Source organism: Urocitellus parryii, chromosome Y, assembly GCF_045843805.1.
Source record: "Urocitellus parryii isolate mUroPar1 chromosome Y, mUroPar1.hap1, whole genome shotgun sequence".
In the NCBI taxonomy this organism is placed as follows: Eukaryota; Metazoa; Chordata; class Mammalia; order Rodentia; family Sciuridae; genus Urocitellus; species Urocitellus parryii.
The window spans coordinates 28794810-28820238 of NC_135548.1; the positions used below are offsets into that span (position 1 = coordinate 28794810).

The following is a 25429-nucleotide window of genomic DNA, read 5'->3' on the forward strand; positions in this document are numbered from 1 at the left end:
GAGCCAGAACTCCAATCAGCATCAGCAGCTGAAGTGGGAAAGCTCCACACTCAGCTACTGAGTGCAATCTGGACTCTTGCATCCCCACCTCAGAATGCTACCTGTCTCCCAGCCAGCGTGTACTCCATGTAAAAAATCTCTTCAGCCAGCAGGTCTGACGACCCCCATTGCTGATTATCCTTCCATTCCCAGTGTGTGGGACTGTAGGATCCCACCACCTGCCCACCCCTGCTGGATCTCTTTTTCCCAAAAGCCAGGAGCTGACTCTACCTCCCTGCCATGTCCTGCCAGCTTAGGGGCTTCAGCACTCCAGGCTCTTGCCATCCAGTGAGTTGCCCACCTCTTGCACCTCCAGAAAAGTTGCAGTGACTAGACTAGCTGACAAAGAGTAAAAATTGGTAATCGTTTTTTCTTTTTCTTTTTGAAGGTCTTTATTTTTTTTCCAAACTAGTGCTTTTACAAGTGGTAGAAGGGGGTTAATATGTAGATGATCAACTGACTTTTTAATGCTTTGTAAATACATTGTAATTCTGTGTCCTTTGTGCTAGTGTACTCAGGACTAGGATGCCAAATGCAGTGACTGCTTCTGTTCCCTCTCCCTAGGGAAACTAGGAGGAGAGGCCTATTCACTCTGGTCTAGGCATAAGGCTATGTAGATTTGGTGTGCTGTTTGGGAACAGAGTAGTGGTTTGTGTTTGAAGACTGGAAATGGGTCTTCATCTTTGGGGTTCTGCACACTTCTAGCGTCATGTTTGGGATGGGAGCTGTGGGGTCCCTGGCTTCTCGTGCACTCCTCTCAGGACCAGAAGCTTCCTTTTCTGTCACCCAGGCTTTGTGTTCCTGTACTGAGGCTTCATAAATGTACATTTTCCTGCTGGTTCATTGAAACTGAAAGCTGTGGTGCAGATCACTTGACCACTTGGTTTGGGAGATCGCAGTGGTTTCCTGAGGGATCTGCACTCACAATGGAGGAAGGCAGAGTGCTACAATGTTCCAAAACAGTATGCATCTACCCCACCCCAACCCCTGTGGGTTGCTCCTGCAGAATGACCCTACATTGGGGTCAGATCCTCACTCCAGTAGCCAGGAGTCCTGCTGCTCTGATCCATGGGAAGGTCAAGGAGAGAAAGGAGTTGGGGATAGAGCCACAAAGAACTTTGCTCTTCATGTACATGTCAGATGCTAGACTGTAAACCTGGGGGTCAGCCTGCACACTGCCCCTGTGTCCTCACTGCCAGTCTTAAGGATGGCTGTGCTGTTGTGTGGCTGCCCATCCACATGCAGTCTGTGTGATGCCTTCTAGACAGTGGTAGAAGCTAAAAGAGAGGGATGTCTTTATATAGTCTGTAGTGCCTTGGTGTTCCTGCCCAAATGCATGCATTGATGCTAGGTGGGAAAGTGTGTAGACTACAGTAAAGTTCTGTTTCTAACTCCAGCTGGAGTGATACCTGTTTACTGCCTTTTTTAAACTTTGTTTTCCCTTGATTTCTTTTTTTTAAAGAGAGAGTGAGAGAGGAGAGAGAGAGAGAGAGAGAGAGAGAGAGAGAGAGAGAGAGAGAGAGAGAGAGAATTTTTAATATTTATTTCTTAGTTCTCAGTGGACACAACATTTTTGTTGGTATGTGGTGCTGAGGATCAAACCTGGGCCGCATGCATGCCAGACGAGCACGCTACCGCCTGAGCCACATTCCCAGCCCCCCTTGATTTCTTTTTGAGCCAAGAACATAAGACCATAGAAAGGCTTTAATTTCTTTCCACTTGCCTTTCTGTCTTGTGACAAAAGACTGCAGACTCAACATACATCAGTGATATTTAACTTGCAACATGAAATAATTGAAAACAAATAGAAGCTGTACTCACTGGGCAACAGACCATACACCCAGAAATCGCTGAGGTTGTGCAAGGTCTGTAGCCCATGCCTTGAAGCATAATACATAAACATGTGTGTGGTTTTTCCATACTGTAAAGGAGGCAGGTGGCCTGATTAAATTCAGCATTTATTTGGGAACAAAAGTGACATCTCTGGCTACTGCAGATGATACAGGTGCTCTGGTGGCACAACAGCTATTGAAAATGCAGAGAGCTGACATCTGGCATTCCTTTTAAGCTGTGCACCTCTCGTGCTAAGGGCCAGAGTCTGCTGGCTCTGCTGAGTCTTGGGAGACACCTGAGAGATCAGCAGTGAGCCCAGAAGGTCCTGAATGAACTAACTGTGCATCAGGATTATCAGGAGCTTCTTCTTATTTTTTTGTTTACACTGCTAGAGATCAAACCCAGGGCCTCATGCATACTCAGCACATGCTCTATGACTGGGCTCTGGCCCCATCCCACTGTGGGTTTCTAAAAGCCCAAGTCCTAGATGCTTCACTACAGTGGGCTTCAGAAAGCTGAAAGAGTCACATGGTCCTGCAGTAGGGACAGTTTCTCTTGTGTAGCCCTTTGGGATTACTGAGGCTAAACTTGGACCATCTCAGAGTAAGTGCCCTCAGAGAGAAAGACCCTGCCTCACGTGGCCCAAGATTATTCCCAGATGGTTCCTCAAAGGTGAGCCCTGGGGGGACATCAAGCCCCATCCCTCCCTTAAACCTTCCAGAGCAGGCAGCCTATTCACACATCACCACACAGACCCTCTCTGACCTTTCACCAGGAGCTCTGCCAAGCTCATTTTTATACTACACATAGGGGAGGCAGGCTCCTCTGCAGCTGTAGAGGTTCAGTAAATAGAGTGGTATTATTTTCTTACCTGAAGGTGAAAGAGGTGAGGGCATCCTCTACCTGAGAGTCACTTTAGCAGTGAAGAGCAAGCATCCCTGTGGCTATGGGGTGCCCTGGCTTCTTTGGGAGCTTCCCAGGACTTGGTCAATGGAGAACACGCAGGGTGGGCCACACAGGTGGCAGAAGGTGATCTGGGGATTGAGGTGTCCTAAGTGGACAGGAGGCCAAGTAACTGCTAGGTGGAAAGCCTGGGAATAAGGCTTCCCCAAGAGGAAGTGAGTCTTTGCTGGGCAAGATCCACCAGCTGGAAGACCTGGAATGCCCATCCTAAGACAAGAGCAAGGTACAACCTCAAGGTGCCCAACTCACAGTGCTTGGACTCAGTGCAGCACCTGTCCTCTGCATTAGAAAGCATTTGCATTTATGGTATTTGGTTCTTTTTGTTATTTTTTACTTGTAGATGGAAAAATACCTTTATTTTAATTTATTTTTATGTGGTGCTGAAGATTAAAACCAGCGCTTCACACGTGCGAGGCAAGCACTCTAGTACTGAGCTTACAACCCCAGCCCTGGCTGTTTGGTTCTTTATTATAGTTTTTTTATACATGTATGACAGTGGAATATATTATAATTCTTATTACACAAATAAAACACAATTTTTCCTATCTCTTGTTTTATACAAAGTATATTTTCACAAATTTGTGTCTTTGTACATCTACTTTGGATAATAATGTCCATCACATTTCCCCATCATCTTGAAACATTTCCTGTGTGTCTAAATAACTAGTGTAAACAAAATGTAATTGTGTTGTTCTTTCCCATGAGGTGTAGTTCAGGTGTAGGCCCCATCTAGGACAACCAAGGGTAGCTGTCCTCAGACAGGTTTGTCAGCCTGTGGCAGCTCAGAGATGGCCACTATTGCCGGTTGTCTTTGGTCAGGTTGTGTGCCAGCCAGTTCAGTTTGGTCTTCCAGCTCTCCCTCAGGGCTTCATTGAACTTCACCCTGAAGTGCTTCAGCCCCTCCTCCTCCGTCTTCCCCAGCGCCAGGGTGTCCTGGGACAGAATCATCACAACTGCATCAATATTCAGGGATCCTGACCCTGCTGCATCTCAAACCCTTCTGCCTCCCTGTACTCCTGCCACCTTGGGTTGTTGAAATTCCTTCCTAAAAGAACTGCAAGCAGAGGGTCAGGCGGCCTCACCTTAGCTGAGAGAAGGGCAGGAGAAGCTTTAGGGAATACACCCCCTCCCACTCTGCCTCTCACTAACTGAAAAGACAGGAATGCGAAGTGTCTTGCAAACCTACAAGAGACTTTATCTCATGCATGAAAGACACTGAGGACACATGGTATGACCAAACAAGATCACAGTTCACCTGCAACTGGGCCAGAATAGGCCCAGGGAGTGCAATATTCTGGCCACTTCCCACCATACTGCACTGCTGGGCCTGGGATGGCATGAGGGCCGCCATCTGAGAGGTGAATCTCCTAGGTCCCTGAGCTGTTCGGGCAAGATGCACTCTGACCAGGATGAGCTCTGCCAAGCTCATTTTTTATACTATACATAGGGAAGGCAGGCTCCTCCACAGCTATAGACATTCAGGCAGGCCTTGTGAAGTTTGTGGTAGACCCTGGCCTCCAGTCTGGTGTGGTCCTGTGCTGGCATACCTTCAAATAGTGGATGTCTTTGGAGGAGCTTAGCTCAGGCAGGCCTGCTGCCTGCATCAGAGCAAAGAGTTGGAGGAAGAGGAGCCCATGGCGCCGCAGAATGCTGTACGCCTGTTCACAGTAGCCTCGAAACCTGCAGAGGTGGAGGAAATAGATAAATCCCTGGGTCCTCCCTGCCATCCCCAGCCCCAAACAAGCAGGGGTTCTGCATCCAGCCAGCACCTGCCCCTGAGTGTCTGCCCCTGGCCTGGACCTGCTCCTACACCTCCCATGGACCTCCTGTTTGCACTGCCCAACAGGGTACTCTTGGATTGGGGTGCACCTGCAGAGAAGGCAGCACCCCCAGGGTGGAGGCAGGAGTTAGCCTGAGGGCTATGTCCCCATCCCTGCCCCTGGCTGGACACTGTCCCCTCACTGGGGCCCTGGGCACCCTCACCTTTCAAATTTCTCATTATTACTAGTATTGCCCTGCTGAATCACGTGGACAAAGTCATGGGTGAGGATGAATGGGACTCGCTCACGGTTGATTCCAAACTTGGTCTTGAAATTCCCCAGAATGTGGCCAAAGTCAATGTGAAATAGCTGAGGGGAGGGAAGGGCAGGGAGAATAGGCTTCACAAAGAGAGGTTCCAGTTAGAGGAAGTCAGCAGGACTTGGGGCACTCTTCTGGGAGGTGTGGGTAGGTCAGAGAGGCCACTGGGCCAGGGATGTAAGACAAGCTCACTGGGCAGCTGAACACAGTGCCCCTTACCTGACCATTCTCACGGATCATGATGTTGTCACTGTGCTGGTCACCGATGCCCAGCACATATGTAGCCACACAGTAGCCAGCACAAGAGAGGGTGAAATCCTCAATGGCTCGATCCAGGGCTTCTCTGGGTCGGGAAGATTGAAAACCAGGGCTCCTTATATTTTCCATCCTCTTGAATCTGGCCTTGTGTTAATCAACAAGGAGGACATTATTCTGGAGCATAGGTCACCATGCCCAGCTTGAAATTGCCCCCTTCTTCCACACAATACCATTCAGAGAAGCCAAGGTCTATGTATTAGATGAAGAGAGGCTGCATAAAGAGGCACAACTGACAGCCAAGTCCCTAGGTGTGTGACTGGGCCCTTGGTAGAAGCTCTGGGCTCAGGCAATATCACAGATGCTAGCCATAGCACCAGCTATTTCAAACCACAGCAGAACCCACTCAAGCTACATATTTGTGACTAAACACAGTGGTGGTTTTAACGCCCAAAGAGTTGAGTAGCATAACACAGCCATGAAAAATGGACACCCAGGAACAGTCCTACCCAAAATCAGATGTGGGCCAGTGCTCAGCTGAGCCAAGCAGCCATGGAAACTGTCACAGGCCTTCCCTCACCTTTCACTCTATGGAGCCTCTCCCAGGAATAAGAAAGCCTACCTAGGGTTCTTGGACTTGAGCCAGTTGAGCAGGGCATCCTTGTTGAAGGCAGCCATGGCAGCCAGGTTGCTCTGGTTCAGCTGGATGTTGGCAATGGTGTCCGAGTGCTGCACCACCTCAATGAGGCCCATGCAGTCACCAGTGGGAAGGCAGCCATAGGGGGTCATCCTAGCACATGAGAAGAGGCACAGGCAGACACTATGGTTAAGGACATTCTCTGGGGCTACTGGAACCCCCTGGAAATTGAGGCACCCAACAAAACCACAGGGAACACTGCTCAAGTTCCTGAGGATGCCAGACGGGGTGTGGGGCTCTGGGGAAGGTGCCTCAGAGACACAGAACTGGCACCCAAGTTGCAGAGCACACCTTGGCTGGGCTCATGTTTGCTCTGAAGAGAATGAGTCAGCGGGCTTGGAAGAAGGTGGCACTGCTCCCCAAGGGGTAGGAAGCCAGGAAATAGGAGCTGAGCACCAGGAATGGCCTTACCCAAACCCCTCCAGCTCCCCTACCCCTCTTGTAAGAACAGCCGCTCTCACATCCAACAGGGAGGTGTCAGTTTAGACCAGGAACTCCTCCAGGAACAGGCTCTGAGGCCTGTTACAGACCCAAACAAACAGGTGATGGATAGAGGCCCCACCTTAGGTCCAGGCCCTCCTGCTTCCACAGGGCGTCCATGAGCTGGATCATCTGCAGAGTCAGCATGTCCTGGTGGAGGTCTGGAAGGGCAGGAGTTTCTAGTGGGTTATACACCCATGCAAGGCTCAGAGTAGCTCTGTCTTCTCAGGGAACCCCCTGGGGCCCTACCACAGAACAGTATGGGCCTAGGTGAGAAGGCCAAGGCCTCTCCATGTCCCCTGCCCAGCCTGGCTCACCATCCCCGTTCTTAAAGATGATGCCAACGCTGTCACCACTGCCTGCCTCCTCACTGCTGTACATGATCCACAGGGGTTTCATCTTGGAGTCCATGAAGGTGCACCTTTCCACACTGCAGGTAGAGGGCCGTGTTGGCCTGGGCGGTTGGGGGCTTAGGGCTGGGGAGGGGGCTTAGGGCCTGGCTCCAGGTGGGGCTAGGCCTGGGGCTCACCAGACGTCTGCCAGCATCGTGCTGGGGTCCAATGGGGACAGCAAGTTTGAAAGGGCTTCTAGATAAGTATCCTGGCGCATGTAGAAGTGCATCAGCTCCTTAGTTTGGGGCTTGGTGGTCTTCTGGGAGCTCACCTTCACAAAGTCGCTCAGGGCCTTCAGCTTGCTCAGTGCTTCTGCCTGGTGGGCAGAATGGAGTAGCAGCAGTGCACATGAGCCTGAGCCAGAACCAGGAGTATGACTGTGAAGGGGCCTGGAAGGGGAGCCTGCCTCAGGCACAGGCACTCTGAGGCTCACCTGCTTCATCAGCACCTTCATGTGGTGGGTGCTGCCCCTGAAATAGGCCTCCATGATGAGGCCAAAACGCAAGGCCATGGACGGCACATGCATCTCAGAGCTGGAGGGAGAAGATGGGGCTGAGAATGGCCAGGAGTGGCACATAGCCCCTCCCCAGCCCAGTAAACATGAGGTCAGCAGACCAGGAGACCCTCATCCCCCATGGCTTTTCTAGGTTCCCAAGGAATCAGCAGGGGTGCATCCAGCTACCGAAGATGCCAGAATAGGAAGTGGCCAATCTTTCGGTTGGCCAGAGCCCGGTCCAACAAGAATTGGGTCAGTTCGCAGTCCAGGTAGGACTTGTACTTGAGGACCTGCACCAGCTGCAGCAAGCACTGGAGAAGCTCGTCGTCTCTGTAGGGGAGGAAGGCTGGTTGAGTCTGGGGTTCTGAAACTCAGGACAGAGGTCTCCAGCTGGCAGGTGACTGGAAAGAGGGTGAGGCCAGCCTAGGCTCATCTCCACCCAGCACCCACTTCCAGGTTGCCAGGGCAAGATGTCTTAGTGAGGAGCTGGCAGCCTGTGGGCCTCAGTGCCCAGCTGGGACTCACGTCAGTTTCTGCAAGGACCTGATGGCAAAGGAGCCCACGTGGCAGTCAAGGAAGCTGAAGTCCAGCAGCTCCAGGGCATTCAGGACAGGAAGCTTGGGCCAGGAGCACAGCAGGTAGAGCATCTGGAGGACGCTTTGCAGTCAGGTGGTGGGGGGCCCACTGCTATCTCTCTACTCCAGCTGTGCCCCTGGTGCCCCTCTCCACCCACCTGGGCCACATCCTCGTGCTTGTTTCACTTGGTCACGAGCAGCAGGTGGGCCAGAGCCTCTGGGAAGTGCTCCTGCACTTCATGCCGCATCTTCCACACTAGGTCCTTCTCATGCTCATACAGCTCTCCCGACCCCCGCTGCTCCAGGATTCCCTGCAGCTGCAGCTTCTAAGGGGCACAGGCAGACTGAGGCCTCCAGCCCAGCTCCATGCCCCACCAGCACCCAGCTCACCTCCTCCTTGGTGGTAGGCCCATGCTCCCCGTGACGTCCCAGCTCTAGAATCTGCAACAAGTGTACCTGCTGTGAGCTCCCCAGGCCTGGGCCAGCACTGGCAGGGCTCTAGGCAGGGCGTCTGCACCTCAGCACTACTGCCAACCACTATTGCTGGTGGGAGCCCTTCAGTAGCATCTCCAGGCTCAGCCTGCCTCAAGCCAGTAGTACCTCTCCCATTGGCTGTGACAGCAAAATGTCATCAGACATCACCAACATCCCCTGGTGGGCCACATAGCTACTGGAATGCCTCAAATCAGCATGATGACCCAGCCCCCAGCAATGGGCAAAGCCTGGGGTGGCCAGGGACCCCGTCTGAGGAGCTCCAGGAAAGCTCCTGGTTAGCGCTCAGCTTCCAAGAAGGACCTCACTGACCTTCTCCAGGGCAGGGTAGTACACAGGGTGAGGGGCCACCTCGGGCAGGTAGATGACCAGGGTGACAGCACTCTCTGTGTTGGGATTGCTATGCACGGTACCCATGGGGTTCAGCAGGTCTCCTTTCTCATCTGAAGGCAGGGAGAGATGTAGTTGTAGGGGAACCAGTTCTGGATGCCTTACCCTCCAAGAGCCTCTCCCTGCTGGGCCTGGGTCCACCTGGGACAGAGGGCCACATGTAGAGGCAGAGCTCTCCAGTCTTGAGCTGGTCCTTGTAGTCAAACAACATGAGATTGGCCCAGGCGATTGGGAAGTCCTGGAGAAGGATACTACAGATCAGAGCGAGCCTGTTGTTGTTCATATGAGAATGGAACCAGTCTCCAGGCCAACCAGGAGAGAAGATCCAGACTGCATGGAAGGTCTCCAAGTTAGACCCAGGAGGAGGGGAAGGATCCGCTACCGCTTTCCTATCAGAGTTTCAGTAATTAAGCCAGCAAGATCCCTTCCTGGCTGACTGCATCTTCACACCCAGCATCTAGAGACACTTGAGTAAGCCCACCAGTCCCATAGGTGGCCCAGGTCAAGGGGCAAGTCACATCCTGGGTCTAGTGACTTGGGGCCCAGCCACACTCTTCCCAGGCAGCCACTCACTCATCATTTCTGTCCCCCTGAGAACACTGTCCTTCCACCAAGGTAGCTGCCTCCAGGACCCCTAAGGACCACAGGTCTGGGCTAGATATTTCAAGTCAGGCAACTCATGAGCTGTTACTCAGGCAGCACAGGAGGCCAGACTAAGGAGCCAGACTAGGGCAGGCAGAGAGACTGGGGTCCGCAGGCTCTCCCAGGAACCTGTTCTCAGGGTGCCTGCCTGTGGGAGCAGGATGGCAAGAGGCCCCAGTAAGGGGTTTCACTGGGTGTCTGAGGCCTGGGCCTCTCCCAATCAGCACAACCCACCACCTTCTTGGGATTTTTCTTGCTAGAGTGCGCCTTCTTGGCCTTCTCCGTCACGGCATAGAGTGCAAAGCAGAGCCGGGCCATGCGCGGCAGGTCACAGATGTGGATGTCAAACTCCAGATGCTGCTTCCACATGGGCTCTGAGCACATGCTCACCTCCAAGCTGGACATCGTCTTGCACAGCATCTCATTGCCATGGAAGAGCCCGGCCTGCACCACCAGCTGGGGAAGGGGTACAGGGCATGGATGAGGGAGTGAAGGCCCCACCCCATCTAAAGTTCCAATCCTCTCCATGAAGGTCCCCATTTACACAGGGGTCCAAATCTACTTCTTGCATTGATGTTATATGAAAAGAAAACTCAAGTATATTCATCTTCTGGGGAAATTTTATACCCTTGCTAAAGATGGGACACTTGGCCAGCTGAGAACTGCCTTGTTCAGGTTGCTCTCTGCAGCAGTCTAGGTGGGTCAGGTGGGTGTGCAGAGCCCCCAGCTGGTCTTCTCTCTGCAGTGCAGATGGGGAGTTTGCGGTGACCCACATGACCAAAGTGCACCTCTTCTCCATGGGCACTGTGCACTGGGTGCCCCCCCCCATTTACAAGAGCTCTTGCAGCATCGACGTCACCTTCTTCCCCTTCCATCAGCAGAATTGTAAGATGAAGTCTGGCTCCTGGACCTATGACAAGGCCAAGATCGACCTGGAACTGATGGAGCAGACAGTGGACCTGAAGGACTACTGGGAGAGTGGCGAGTGGGCCATCATCAATGCCACGGGACCTACAACAGCAAGAAGTATGACTGCTGCGCCGAGATCTACCCTGACGTCACCTATGCCTTTGTCATCCGCCGGCTGCCGCTCTTCTACACCATCAACCTCATCATCCCATGCTTGCTCATCTCCTGCATCACCGTGCTGGTCTTCTACCTGCCCTCCGACTGCGGCGAGAAGGTCACGCTGTCCATCTCTGTGCTGCTCTCGCTGACCATCTTCCTGCTGCTCATCACTGAGATCATCCCATCCTTCTCGCTGGTCATCCCGCTCATCGGAGAGTACCTGCTCTTCACCATGATCTTGGTCACCCTCTCCATCGTCATCACCGTCTTCGTGCTCAACGTGCACCACCGCTCCTCCAGCACCCACAGCATGCCCCGCTGGGTGCTGGTGGCCCTGCTGGGACGTGTGCCCGGGTGGCTGCCAATGAACCAGCCTCCTTTGGAGCCACACGACTCCCCAGGCCTGAAACTCGGCCCATCTTGTTATTGGTTGGAGACCAACATGAATGCAGAGGAGAGAGAGGAGGCAGAGGAGGAGGAGGAAAAAGACAGATGGGTGTGTGAAGGCCTCCCAGCCCCCTCCATGGGTATCAACTATGGCCACAGACGCCTGCACCCACAGGCCTCAGGGCCCAGAGCCGAGGCTCCCTCTGGGGAGCCTGAGATCTTGCTGTCGCCTTGCTGTCGCCTTGCTGTCGCCTTGCATACAGAAAACCCTGGAAGGTGTGAACTATATTTCCGACCACCTTCGGTCTGAGGATGCCGACTCTTCCTGAGTGAGATCTGGGTGAGGGCCTCCCCTGGGTGACCCTACCAGCTTACCAGGGAACCCTCCCACATCAAGGTGGTAGCTAGACCAAGCTGGTCCCCTCCCTGAGGGCTGGCCTCACTCATTCATGGCTCCAAAGAGTCTGGAATCAATTGTGAGAGAACATTTAGCTGGCTCTTGGGACACTTGATGGCAGTAGGTCAAGAATGTCCCTGCTCATCCTAACTGGGAGACAGCGAGCAGAGAAGGGCATGCTTAGATGTGGACTCTGCAGTGCCATGCTTATGCCACTACCTACAGGAGTTGGCAGTGACGGAAGGTGGAGGGGGGCATTAGGAGAGCCTGGTGGCCTAGCCACCTCTGGCAGTGGCCTTCCTCTTTTATGCTAGATGGTCCCCTCTCCTCTTTGCTCATGAGGCCCTCTGTGAAGCTCATGAGTCAACCACAAACCCTGCAGATTCTTGGTTGTACGAGGCTGGGCCTCTCTGCAGCCTCTGCCTTATCTAGCGCTCAGCATCAGCATTCTCTTATCAACTTAGGGAAGGGTGAAAGGCTGGAAAGGATCACTGGATAGCCTTGATGAGTGAATGAGAAAATTAATCGTTAATTTGGGAGCAGCTAGGCATCCATCCCTGGCATGGGCTGGGAGTCCAAGCTGCACAAAGCCCACCCACCCCCTAACCTGCCCTGAGTCACACCTACCCCACCCACTACCTTCTCTGCACTGAAATCACTGCAGCCACTGGGAGTCCATCTCCTTAGATGGTTCCAGCACCTCTCTGTGTCCCTCTAGTCCCTTTGCCTGGAACCTGCTGAGCCCCGGCAGTGTGGACGGTAAGATAGGTGGGACACAGGAGAGGGTGGTATGGGGCTTGGGCCAGCTCTGTTTCTCCCTCCACCCCATCTCTGCACCTGTGCCAGTTTTAGCTTCCCCATTAGGTCTCAGGGGGCAGTTGTGGTTGTCCCTACAGGGTCTAAGCATGAGAGGAACACTTCTTGAGGCCTGGCCTCTGTCACTGTGAGCCGATTTCTCCTGAAGGTGAGAGAAGACTGGAAGTGTGTTGCCATGGTCATCGACAGGATCTTCCTCCGGCTCTTTATCATTGTCCGCTTCCTGGGAACCCTGGGGCTCCTTCTGCCTCCATTCCTGGCTGGAATGATCTGATGTCATGTCCCTTATATTGGCTCCAAGGCAGTCCTACCAGCCAGCAATGACCACCGTTAACTGCAGCTGCCTCTAGAGTGCCCTCTGGGGCCAGCGCCATCTGCCTGTGATGCTTCTGGGGAGAGCACCAGCTCTGAAGGTCTTCCTGGAGCACTCACTGTGATGCTACTGCACCTAGTACTGGGAATCTACTGGACAGAAAGCCCAGTTTAGGAAGCAGAGGAGCTAGAAAAGGAGGAGGACCCTGCCCTGCAGAGGGGTGGGACTAGCACAAGGAGAAACAATATGGCCTTGAGGGAGGGGCACATGGGGGAAGGGGAGGCTGCCTCAGGGGTGGAGGGTCTATGAGCAATGGTCTAGATTTAAGAATGAGCCCAAAGTTCCTAGGGGAACCCCCAGGCCAGAGTTGGGGAGGCTGGTAGTGCAGGTTGGGCTCTTTAAACCAGGCTGAGAAGTAGTTCAGTGTGAGTTTGCAGGTCTTGGAGGTGTGTGGTGTAGTAGCCGAGGAACAAGGGACTTTACAGAAGGAGCAGGGAGCAAGTGTGGGGGCGCCAGTGGAACGAGGCCTTTCCCTCCATCCAAAGCACCTTCAGCACCCCCTGGGCTTCCCTGAGGCATCATGCCTCCCTCTTCCTTGTAAAGAGGTAGCCAGAACTGAGAGCTGCTGCTGTGGGTGCCGTGTGCCCATGAACCTGCAGTGAACAAACCGGGAAGACCATCCCTAGCTGTTCTTCCACAGTGCCCTGATCCCTGTAGTCTGCGGTCAGCACACCTCTCTAGAGTTGGGGATCTCTGCTTCAAGCTCCTTCAGTTTTGAACTCCTCCCAGCCAGGGACCCTTTAGTTTCTCCTCTCCCTAGGACCTAGCACAGCACAGGTTGAGGGGCACCGGCACTCTATGTTGTGTGTGGTGGAGGGGAAACACTGAACATTTTGGGCTCCATGCCTGCTGGGTGATGCCAGTGCCCTTGGGGTGTCCCTCCAGCCTGCCGTTCCTGTCCTCCCCAGAGCCACACCATGTCTGACCTGCTCTGGGCCATTCTGTGCAGCTTGTTCTTGCTCTGAGGAATGCGGAGCCTGGTGGGTCGAGCCTCTCCTGAGCTCTGTCCAGCCCCTGAGGGCAGGACCTCAGTAGCCACCAGAAGTGTACACCAGGCTGTCCAGACAGTGTGGATCCCCAGGCAGGAAGCAGAGTAGGGCAAACTGCTGACTCCCCTCCATCTTGGGGTCCTGTCCTTCTGAACCTCCTCCTCCTCAGCACACAACACTCCTTCACACATCTGGAAAGACCTACCTACCTGTGACCCTGGCCCAGGCCTTACTCCTCAGTTCTCTCCTGAGACCCCCCCCCACTCCATGCCCTCTGGCCTCATTACTCCTCATTCTGTAGCCTCCACCCCCAACCCCCTGTCTCTCTGCCTAACTGAGGCTCCCAGAGTTGATCTCCTGCTGCAGGGACAGCATGGAGATCTGTGTTGTTCAAGTTTCCTGTCCATCCAACTTGCATGTGAGTAAAGTGGTTAAATAAAGCCAAGTCTGCTGCTCCTTCAGCTGTGTGACCCCCCACAGATCACCAGAGCCCAAGTGGTCTAGGTGCAGCTGAAAGAGATGCCACATGGATGAAACTGCCCTGGGTCCCTCCTGGAAAGCAGCCCCTGAGTCAGGTACCCTACTGTGCAGTTGGGACAAAGGGCTGGAGCACACCTGTCCCACTGCCAGGTGCTTTCCTTGGCCACGGCCCAGCGTCAATCAGCCCTTCATCTGCACCCAAAAGAACGCCATCCATCTCTTGCCTGGCTGTGGTTCATGGCCAGCCACCTCCCACAAAGGGCACATCAAGCCAACACCACAGTCCAACAAACCACAAAGCAAATGGTATGAGTTTAATTCAACCACAAATCTGATAGAAAGAAGGTAAAAGAAGGCTCAACACAAACACTTGAGAAAGGAAGGGATCAGATGAGAAAAGGGGGTGGGGAGAAGAGGAGGAGTAAGAAAAGGCAGGGAAGGTAAAGGAAGAAAGAGAGGAGGTTGCCAGGGAGAGAGCAGATTGTGGTCCAAAGTCCAGTCCTGGCCACTGTCTCTCTGCTCCTTCCCCTGATACTTGGTGTGATAACAGCACAGTGTCCTGTGCCAGAATTCCCAATCAGTTTGTTCCTGGACTGTGTCCCAGATTCCCCATCAGGAGGGAACCCAGCTGTCAGTCCAGACCAAACTCACATTAAATAAATTTGAATATACACTGTACAAGAAAGTCAGCCCATCCCCCAACTTACAAGCCTCCTGACCCCCCCCCCCAAATAAATCCCTTCTCTGGCCCCTCTGTGCATCAGGGGATCCCTGAGGGCTGAAGAGGAAGGAGAAGAAATAGCTTGGCTCCCATATGGGCCTACCATGTCCATGCATAAGCCATTTTGGCTGCTAGGGACACTACTGTGACCCCAATGAGGCTCCAGCACCCAGGTTGGGGTGGGAGGGGTAGCTGGCAGCGACAGTGACCTCTGAACCATATGTGTCACACCCACCCTGCATCCATATCCAGAGTCCCCTCCATCCAGCAGCAGCCTGAACAACACAGTCTGGGGTGGGGTGGGGAGGGGGTCCTGCAAAATGGTGAGGGAAGGACCCCTCCCCCAGGCCTTCCCTGAGAAGACCATGTGACCAAAGGCAAGGCAGGGGAGGTGCATGATGGGTGGGGGTGGAAGACACAGGCGGGTGGCCCCTATGCTAGGTCACTCTGCAGGCAGGTGGGCCAGATTGGCTAGGACCTTGGCCTGATCCATGGCATCCAGCGGGTTCTTGGAATCCACAGCCAGAGTGTGGGAGGCCGTGAGCATCTGTCGCTTACACTCCTCACTCAGGGAGGTCACAGCATTCTGCTGCGCCAGCCGCATTTTGTTGATGAGGTCTGCCAGGTCCTTGTTGAGCAGCTTCTGTATCCCCTCAATCTGTAGGGAAAGCACACAGAAAGGCGAGGTGCTTGGCTGTGGGGAAGGGTATTGGCTAAGGTAGTCAGAAATCTCTGGGGACAAGGTGGGTCTAGGCCTGGCTGAATCCAGCCCCCCATACAGATTGGAGTGGGCATCCCAACCCCTAGCCAATCATGTGAGCATGGCCTGACCCCACCCCATATGCCATCAGGTCGCAACAACCATTCACACCACCAGCATTCAGTTGAACGGCCAGGGTCCATGTCCCCATGCCATTTTGTAACTCTCTACTGTCAAATCAAGAGATCTGGGATTTTTTTTTTAACCACCACATGCCCAGAGCCTAGCACACTGAGCACATGAAACACAAGAGATGTTTGTTGAATGAGCGAGTGAGTACATGGTCATCCCTAGGATACAGAGCTATCACATCACACCTGACTTCTCCTCAAGAAATTTTCCCTAAAGCTGTCTAGGTCCCTGGTGGCCATCTCAGCCCTCTGGTGGTACCTGCCTAGATGGGGTGCCTCTGTGGGCTACTGCTGCCACCCAGAGGCAGGTTGAGAAATGTCCCAAGTGTCCCTGCTCTGCCTTGCCTTGAGCAGGCAGATGGTTAGGGTGGTGATGGGATGGGCCACATGCCACATGGATCATGTGGCAGATGGCTGACCATGAGAGGCAGAGAATCCCAGGGCTCCATGGGAGGCCCACATTTGATTTCCAGACAGACAATCAACAAATGTCCAGTGGCCCTGGATCAGCTTCTTACAGCTGCAGTAACAAATGACCACAAACCCAGCAGCTCCGAGCAGCACAGGTCATTCCTTTACAGTTCTGCAGGTCAGACTTCTGAGCGGGCCCAATGAGGCTAACCCCAGGGTGCAGACTGGACTGTGTTCTTTCTAGACGTGGGCAGGGTGTTCCCTGCCTTTCCCTGTGTTGAAGCTGCACCTTCCAGAAGCAGTGTCCCTCTGACTTTAGTTTCTGTCATCACAGCACTTCTCTGACCTTCCTCCCGCTGCCCATTAATAAGGACACAGGCCCACTTGGGTAATCCACATAATCTCCCCCTCTCAAGAGCCTCACACAGATCACATCCCCCCACCCCCTTTAGCCTTGTAAGATAATGAGTTCACAGGTCCCAGGGATCAGGCTAGGTCCCTGGTGGACACCACAGAGCTGTGTCAGCAGGACACTGTGATTCCCAGGGCTTCATTGACGGGATTTCAATGAGACATTCACCTTGACCTTGGTCCAGTGAGTAGATAAAGGATAAAGGATGGGGAGGGGAGGCAGGCGTACCCTCTTGCACATCCGCATTCAATGAGAATACATGGCAATCTGAGACCCGATAGGAAATTCACCCCAGAATCTGGCCAGGCTCCTGGGGGCCTCTCAGCCCTCTGGTTGTTGCTGCCCAGACATGCTGTGCAGTCTCCTGATGGACAGAAATGGGGCTGCCCAGGTGGCCCAGGGGCCTCTGCTAGAAATGCAACTAGGAACAGGTGGAGGTATGGGGAGAAGGGACAGATTCGACACCATCTAGGATAGGACACCTACCTCTGTCCTCGAAGATGATGGCAAGGAGGGCAAGAGATCATCCACACTCCCAATGAGCTTCCTCAGGGTCAGCCCCACGTTCTGAGGGGAGGAAGGCTCAGGGAAGCTGTTTCCACCTGCTGTTTTCTTTTCCAGAAAGCCCTGTTTGCTTTGGCCAGAGCACTTCTTGGGGGTTCCAGGAACCAACTTCCCTTTTACCATGGGTGACAGCCCCACCTCCTCGGGTCCTTTCTGCCTGGACTCTCACCTTCACCACCATCACATAGCCCTCAGGGGGCAGCTGGCAGAGCTCCTTCTTGAGATCCAGCACTGCCCGCACCAGCTCCATGACATTGAGGTACACCAGGTCATCGGTCCAGTCCAGGTTGGCTGTGGGCTGAATAGACTAAGGACAAGAAGCTGAGGGGGCTTGGGGGACCTGGGAGGACCCTGCTACCACTGCTGTTCTTTTGTGGGTAGGCAACTCAGCCACCAGCCCTCCAGGAAGGACTCTTTTGTGGAGAAATAGTGACATTTCCTGGGCCTGTATCCCTCCCTTCTGCCTCCAGGACAATGGCGGTCCAGCCAGGGAGCCTAATCACGTTCTGGTGATGGCCTCACCAGACCCACGGAACCATCACCTAGCCTTGGGGTCCAGGTTGGTCAGTGCCCATCAGGTCATTCTAATGGGCAGTGGACATCGAGAACCACTGTTCTAGAGCAAAGAATACCAGTGGCCACCCAGGCTACTGCAAGGACGGGGTGGAGGGGGTGCCAAAAGCTTAAGGGTGGCTCAAAAGAGACAGGGGCTACTAGTCTTCCCCCAGGGATGCACCTATGAGCTTTCCTCTGGGTCAGGCAGTGGGGACAGGAGCCTGGCTCTACCCCTGTTTCTACATGAACCAACTGAGGTAGCCTGAGGCAAGGTGCTTGTCTTAAAGACCATAGTATTCAGTCCTGGGAATCCCCACTCCAATTCATATCCAGCCTTGGGGGAGCCAACACCTACCTGTGCCCCCAGTCATGGGGGCTTCTCTGCGGGCCCTGTGAACTCCACTGCAACGGGAAGGACAGTGAGTGAGTAAGTGGGTAGAGGGTTCTCAGCAGCTGGTCTGTGCCTTCATACTCACTGATGATCAAGCAAAGCCCTCTCCTCCATTATCAGGAGACTCCACGGGTATTAGGCCCCAATCCCAGGAAGATGGCAGGGGAAGAGCATGCTGGCCTCTGTGGTTTTGTATAGAAAGAAAAAAAATCAAAGTCACAGCAGAGATGGGGTGACCTCATGGGAGTTCCAGCTCTGGCATGCTTCCTCCTTGATGGACACAGGCCCCAGTGACAGCAACACTCTGGCCTTGGCCACCCATGAAAAAGAAGCCTCACTCTCTACAGGCAATGGGGGTCCCTGGAGCCCCCACCCTGGTGTATCAGCTGCTCATGGGTAGATTTGTGGGGATGCTATAGTGATTTTTCTTGAGCATTTGGGGCTCAAGTAAATGAAATTCCAGCAGAGCCTTGCTATTCACGCCCACTTTGATGAACAAAGACACACACAGGCCCTGCGCAGTTGCTGGAAGGGAAAACACAGCATGGAAATCAGAACACCTGGTTCTGCTCACACCTCCGCCACCAAAGAGCCCTGCCACCCAAGACAGCACATCTGTATTCGCCGGTCTCAATTTTCATCTGCAGAATAAGAGGGTTAGCTCTGAAGTCACCTGGAACCAGAGAGCCTAGGCTCACCCCTGAGCCATGCTAATTAGCAGCTGGGTGTCACTGGGCAAGTTATCAACTAGCCGGTGTCTCAGTTGCATCCTTTGTAAAATGGAGACACACTGCCTGTCTCTGAGTTGCTACAATACAAATGAGTTAATATTTGTGACTTGGGCTGGTGCCTGGCTTGTGTTAAGTTCTTTGTGTCCATTGTCCTTGCTCTTATTATCATTATCATCAGCTCCTCCCCCTCCTTTCCCTGACTTCAGCACAAGCTTCTGGAGAGATCTCCTAGGCTTGGTCTCATTCATCCCTTGGGCTTGGAGAAGACCTAAGAAGTGGGGGAGGTGGGTGGAACTACTTAACCTTCCTCCACCACAGTGAGGAGTGCAAAGGCTAGAATCACCCACTATGCCAAATAAAGGCAGGCAGGAGATGGACCGAGAAGAGGATGGAGGAGGTGCGCAGAGCAGGGAGCAGCTCTCCACTGTAAGCTGACCCCCTTTGCACATGCCACATTAAAAACAAGGCAAATAGATGGTTCTTAACATTGCAGGCATAATCTGCTGCCCCCTGAAAGGCAGTAAACAAAGATGGGGTACCACAGAGACCCAGGTGGGGACTCCTCTAGAAAGGGTAGGAACACTCACTGTAGCCCGTCTCCTTCTCTGGGGTCTACAAGGAAAGAAGGAAAGAGAACAGTCACTTCTACAGCTCTGGGACCACCCACTGCCCCACCTCCCTCACCCTGCTCCACAGTGTGATTAGAGACTATGGCCATGGGGTGGGAGGGTCCCAAGATGGGCAGCCCCAAGGAGGAGACAGGCAGGCCCAGGGACTGGTGATTCCTGGGGCAACAAGGCCTTCCCAGGCCGTGGCTCTAAAAAGAGGCCTCTCCAGGTGACTTACCAATGGAGACTTATCATTCATGTAAACCATAGGGTCCTGCAGAGGAGACCAAAGGCAACAACTTAGGGTTCTGGAACTGAACACCAGAATGCACGGCATGTGTTTGTCCCAGTTAGTGGAAGGCAAACAGGGCATGGGGAGAGCAAGGAAACCCCGGGCTCCATGCAGGCTCACCAAGGACTTATCCTCCTGTCTCAGCCACTGGGAATCTTCCAGCCTCTGCTTCTGCTGCTTGTCCAAGATCTGCCACATCTTGATCTTCTCAGCCTCCCACAGCTGCTGGGCCTCTTCTCTGCTGCTGGGTCGGATGAAGTCCTCCTCCTGGGAGGACAGTGAGAGAAAGGAGAGATGCAATGAGCCCTATCCCAGGCTTGGAGGAGGGACGGTCCCCAGAAGAGCCTCAGGGGAACCACAAGCTTCGGCCTTGCAGCCACTTTTTTCTAGCTTGTTCTTAGCCCAGCAGCCCTATATGCAGACAGTTATTATCAGGTGTCAGCCTCACACATGGCCCTGGTGGCAGCAGGAATGATGAACCCAAGCACACACTGCTAAACATGCACCATACTCAAGATGCAACGTGAACTGTCAATGACATTTTAACATTATATTTTCTCGGTTGGCATTGGTGATGTTGCTGTCATTTAATAGATTTAGAAATGCAAAGCCAGCCTCTGGAAGCCCTTTGTTTTTTTTTTTCTCCATCTAAGTGCCATGTGGCAGTCCTGGAAGCTTCATGGGATACAGGTGCGGCCTCCAGCTCTCTGGCATGTAGTCCCACTCAGCTTTGTTAAGGTAGCCACCAGGGTTATCTAACCACAGGCCAGGAGTGCAGGAGCTACGAGGCAAGATGAAGAATGAAATTTTAAAAAGCAAAGCTCTGCAGATCTCAAGGCTGGTGCTTCCTGTCCCCAGCTTTATTAACCTCACCCCGTTTTCACTCACCTGTGGGACTGTGGACCTACAGACCGAGCTGCTCAGTGGAAAGTGCAGGTGTTTTCCTATTTTTCCTCCCTCTTTTTATGGTTCGATTGTGTAATTATCTATTTAGTCCCTCCAACTACTCTGTTTTCCTCCTGCTGTACAGTGACCCCCTTAGCATCTGGGATGGAGGGAGAGTGCCAGGGGCATCCTTTTGAGTACTCCCCGGGGAGCCGTTGCCAGTGGCAGGACTCAGCCATGACAAGCACTCAGCCACAGGCACTCTAGCTCCTGCTATAGTCTGAACATGGTCCTCACAGTTCATGTGTTGGCTGTTTAATCTCCTGCACAACAGCGTGGGAGGTGGGGACTTTAAGAGACCACTAGGCCACAAGGGCTCTGCCTTCATGAATGGGTCAGTGCCACCAACGCAGGGGTGGGCTAGTTAGCACAGGAGGGGAGACTGACAGAATCACGAGTTAGGCCTCCTTCCCTCATTTTCCCATACTGTTTTTCATCACATGGGTGATGCCTCTGCCAAGCTATGACACAGCAGGAAAACCCTCACCAGCTGTGGCCCTTGATGTTGGACTTCCTAGCCTCCAGAACTGTAAGAGACGGATCTCTGTTCATCATACATCACCCAGTCTCCAGTGTCCTGTTACAGCAGCACAAAATGAACTAAAACAGTTCCTTTCCTTCAAAGTGGCCAGTGCACACACAAATCATGTAAAGAAAATTCTAGAAAAACTCTATACACTTTTAGAAAACTACAATCCCTACCAAGCCTCTCAAAATAGTTTTCCCAGTACGCCCTATAAAATAAACTTGAATATTACACTATAGTCTAAAAACAGCTGTATTGGAACAGTTTACCTAGAGTTCATTTAGCTTCAGTTACCAATCTTGATTTCTAATAATATCTTCCTTACAAGTTAGCATTTTTGCTAAAATATTCCTTATTCAATGATCTATTCAGTACATACTCATTAAGCAATACTATGAAGCAGGCATAGAACTGGGTTCTGGGAGAATAGTAATTTTAAAATAGGAGATGTTCCTTTTCTCATGGGGATCAGTAAACAACAGTTAGGCCAGTGTTGGGGCCAGACAATCAATCCTTTATTTCAAGGAAATTTCCTTGTAGGATGCAAAGCAGCCTCTGGCCTCCACCCTCTAGGTACCTGCAACCCTCCCCACTGGGACAAACATGTCTCCAGACATTGCCAAGTGTCCCCACAGAAGCAAAACACCTCAGCTGAGGATCACTGAGCTAGACCTTTTTAAAAGAAAACAGATTTCAGAATGTAAGGGTATTTTACAACCCTGAGATTGCTGAATATATGATCTACTTCACAGAGACAGAGTGCTATGGTTTGGGCATTGTTTGCCCCCCCAGAGGTTCATATGCTGGATGGAGGCTGGGTTCCATGTGGCAGTGCCAAGGTGTTGGAACCTCCAAATGAAATGGGGCCAGGTGGGACATAACTAGGCTGCAGTGGTGCCACTCTTACAAATGGTTTAATGCTCACTCATGGGAGTGGGCCAGGTGTGGAAGGAGTGCATTAACTCTTGAGAGAGGGGACTGCTATGAAAAATGTATCCCTCTTGGGATCTTGTTTTCTGTATTGCCATGTGAGCTCTCCTTCCTATATGTGCTCCCACCGAGATGCCATCCATCAGACTGTGATGTAGCCAGAAGGCTTTCACCAGAGCTAAGCACTGGTAAGTGTCTTATTCTTGGATCTCTGAAACTATGAGCTAAACAAACCCCTCTTCTCTATAAAGTATCCAGCCTCGGGCATTTTGTTATAGCCACACAAAAAGGAATAAGTACTCATTAAGTAATTGAAACTTAGATCTGATACTCCAAAATGAACAAATTTTAAGGCCACAAATATCCTTGGTTAAGTGTCAATACCTGTTAACACAATGGTATGGCTGCCCCAGGCTATTGACAAATAGTGATAAAAAGGAACTAAGTGCCTGAGGTTCTATATACAGAGATAAGAATATCTAGGTGTAAGAAAAAAAAATACATAGACTGAGAAAGATTCAATGCAGAAAATATCATTTACTGGAGTCCAGAAAATACTGTATAATTTTACAAATGCCACCAGTTTCATGCTTTGTATGTTCCAACTTAATCTTAGCAAAAACTTTAACGAACCAATATTAGAAGACTCAACAGAACGAGTCTTTCAATTTCATAGTAGGACCAAAAGAAAAAAAATGAGAGCCTTTACAACCTTGAATCTCTAGGCTGGTTTTTCTGAAATACACTCTAGGTATTCTTCCCAGGTCATGGACAGTTAACACTCCCTTTGTCTTTTAAAATGACATTCATGAGCCACGACACCTGCCAGCCTCGTCCCCCCCCATTATATACCCTTCCCTGCTCAAACACCACCCCACTTTCCCCTGCCTCTTCCATCCCTACATTCCAGGTTCTTCCAGTCCAAATTTTCTCCATCCTTCAGGGCCCAGCTGAAAGCCAGCAGCAGGCAGGAGTCACTCTCCCCTCTGAACACCTGCTTTGTGGCCCCCACAGCTTTCTAGCTCACATTGAGCCTGATCTTGACCTGCTCCTTCTGACTGACTGTAAGCGTCTTGAAAGCAAAAACACGTGTTCCTCCTTCAGCACCCTGGAAAGCGCCCATGAGTGCACAGGCGCACTGTGGCCTGTGGAACTTCAGTACTGACTTGCGAAGACTCCGGGAAGGAGATGCTGCTATCCTGACTCTGCGGCATCCCACAGGCTCCCAGATGAGCCAGGCCATGGGGCCAGTCAGGAGGAAAATTGTTGTTACCATCTCTGAGTGTTCCTTTAATGTTTCCAAATGCCTTGCAGGGACCTCGTCAGCACTTCGCCTGGGGGAGAATTTTCTCAGTGTTTCTGATCTATATTTTTAATTTTTTTTGTTTGATTAAAGAAGTGCTCATTATGTTCTTGCAGACAAATTTTTTCTTGGCAATTACTTCTAAACCTCTGACACAAAAGGTCTTTTTTTCCTGCGGCACAGTCTGTCTTTATGGAACGGAACAAAATCCTCCCAGTGGAGCAGGGCTTAGACAAAGGCCACGCAGCCCCTCACATATACAAAACAGCTTCTTTCTAAAAGCACAATTTTTAAAATAAAGCTCCCTAAAACTTAATTAATTATGGATAGATAGTCGAGGGCAGAAGGGTAGAGAAACTGCATACTGCCTAAATTATAGTACATGCTTAGAACCATAGTTTTATTACTGTTAAGCATATGAAAAGACAGAAATTGTTCAAATTAATGTGAGAGAGAAAAACGAGGTAAGTTGGGGAAAATGTATTTCACAACAGATCTCGCTGTCTGGAATTTGAAGCTACCATGGGCATTCAAATTTTTACTAAACAAAGAATAAGAGTACAGATATATGTCAATATACTTGCCCAAAATTTCCAAATCTGTTATGATAAACACATATTCCCTTGCCCCCAAATTTTTAGAGACATATATCTTGAGCCTGAAATATCAGACATATATACAAGTTAGAGCTCAAATAATGAGTTTAGCCTGTTTTGTAACCCAGTTTGGTAAAATATGTCAAGATTTCATGGCAACAAATGGCAAGAGGTCATTGCATTAAAGGAGTTGATTGGTGGCAAGTGAGCATCTGCTTTCAAGCAAAGATGGTTTTGCTACATAAGATCTGACAATCAACAGATATTCCACAAAGCACTCAGTGTCTCACAGTCACTGATGACATAGGGATCACTGGGGAGGTGGCTTAGCCCCCTCTCTAGCAGTTCATGAGCCTGTAACCACAATACGCCCTAAGCTCCTTCCCACCCAGCAACACCTTTACAAAAGCAGCAGCAGCAGAAGCAGCTGCCAGGAAGCCTTTCTTTACTCTGATGGAGGAGAGATTTAGCAATCAGGCAGGATGGCAGAGTGGGGCAGAACCTCCAGGGTCTTTTATTCTCCAGCACCATCAGGCCTGGCTGCACTCCACCCACCAGCCTCCACAGTACTGCACTGCACCTTGCCTCTGGGGCTCAGAAAAGGAAGAGAATTTTACATCATTTGCCACAGCACCAGTGTGGACAAGGGCAGTTCCAGCTGGTGTCCAGCTGGTGTCCCCTGGAGCAGAGCCTAACTTCATCCCAACTTTGATATATTTGCAAAGGGAAGAGTCACAGAATACCTCGATGACTTGACTGGCACAGAGAAGCATGGAGGGCACCCCCTGAGGCTGAGGATGTGGGGTTCCTAGTATCCCAGGCCACCTCCCTCCAGCAGCCTCCTCAGTCTGGGCTGGGACTCAGCATTCAGTGCTCTCTTATCCACATGCTGTGGCGCTTGAAGACATTGTGCCAGTGGAGAGGTGGGGTATGCAGCAAGTTAACGGGAGCTGGAGAGCGTAGGGGAGCTGGACACAGACCCTTAGGAACCTTTTAAGGAGAAGCAAACAAGCACAAGGCACAGGACAAGGCAAGGGGGTAGACAATCAGCTGCTACAAACAGGAGCACAAAGAAGTGATACAAGACCATCATGGGGGACACAGACTTGCTCTCTCAGAGTTGCTGAAGAATGGGTGTGGCATTTCCTTGGCCCTGTTGGAGACACCTGGTAGAGCATCATGGCCTCTCATCTGCCTAACACTCCCCAAGTGATATTCTGCACACACAGGGTCCATGCAGGCTGCTATTGACTCCTCCCTCGGGCCCTTTTCCAAACAGTTATGTTTCATAGTCATGTTACAAACTGACAGATATGATTAGTCCATAAATAAGTAAATTCTCACACACATAGTTGTCCTTCCATATTCAAGGGGGATTCATTCCCGTACACCCTGTAGGTACCCCAAATCTGCAGATGCTCCAGTTCCTTGAGCAAACTGGCATGGTATTTGCATGTAATGTACATATATCTCCCAGTATGCTTTAAATCATCTCTAGATTGCTTTTGCCATCTAATGTAATGCAAGTGCTACACAAATAGCTGGCATACAGTAATTTTAGGGGAATGGCAAGAAAAAAGTCTGTACATATCCAGTATAGATGAGATTTTTTTCCTATGTTAATATTTTTGATTCCTGGTTGGTTGAATCCGTAGATACAGAACACATGAATATGGAAAGCCAACTGTGTGTGTGTATGTGTGTATGTGT

General features: G+C 51.6%; 2 pseudogenes; one reads left to right on the forward strand and one right to left on the reverse strand.

Moving 5' to 3' along the window:
* Positions 1–3630: 3630 nt before the first annotated feature.
* LOC144250998 (phosphatidylinositol 4,5-bisphosphate 3-kinase catalytic subunit delta isoform-like) lies at positions 3631–9873 on the reverse strand (annotated as a pseudogene).
* A 209-nt stretch (positions 9874–10082) lies between these two features.
* On the forward strand, positions 10083–12275 carry LOC144251116 (neuronal acetylcholine receptor subunit alpha-2-like; annotated as a pseudogene).
* Positions 12276–25429: the final 13154 nt, after the last annotated feature.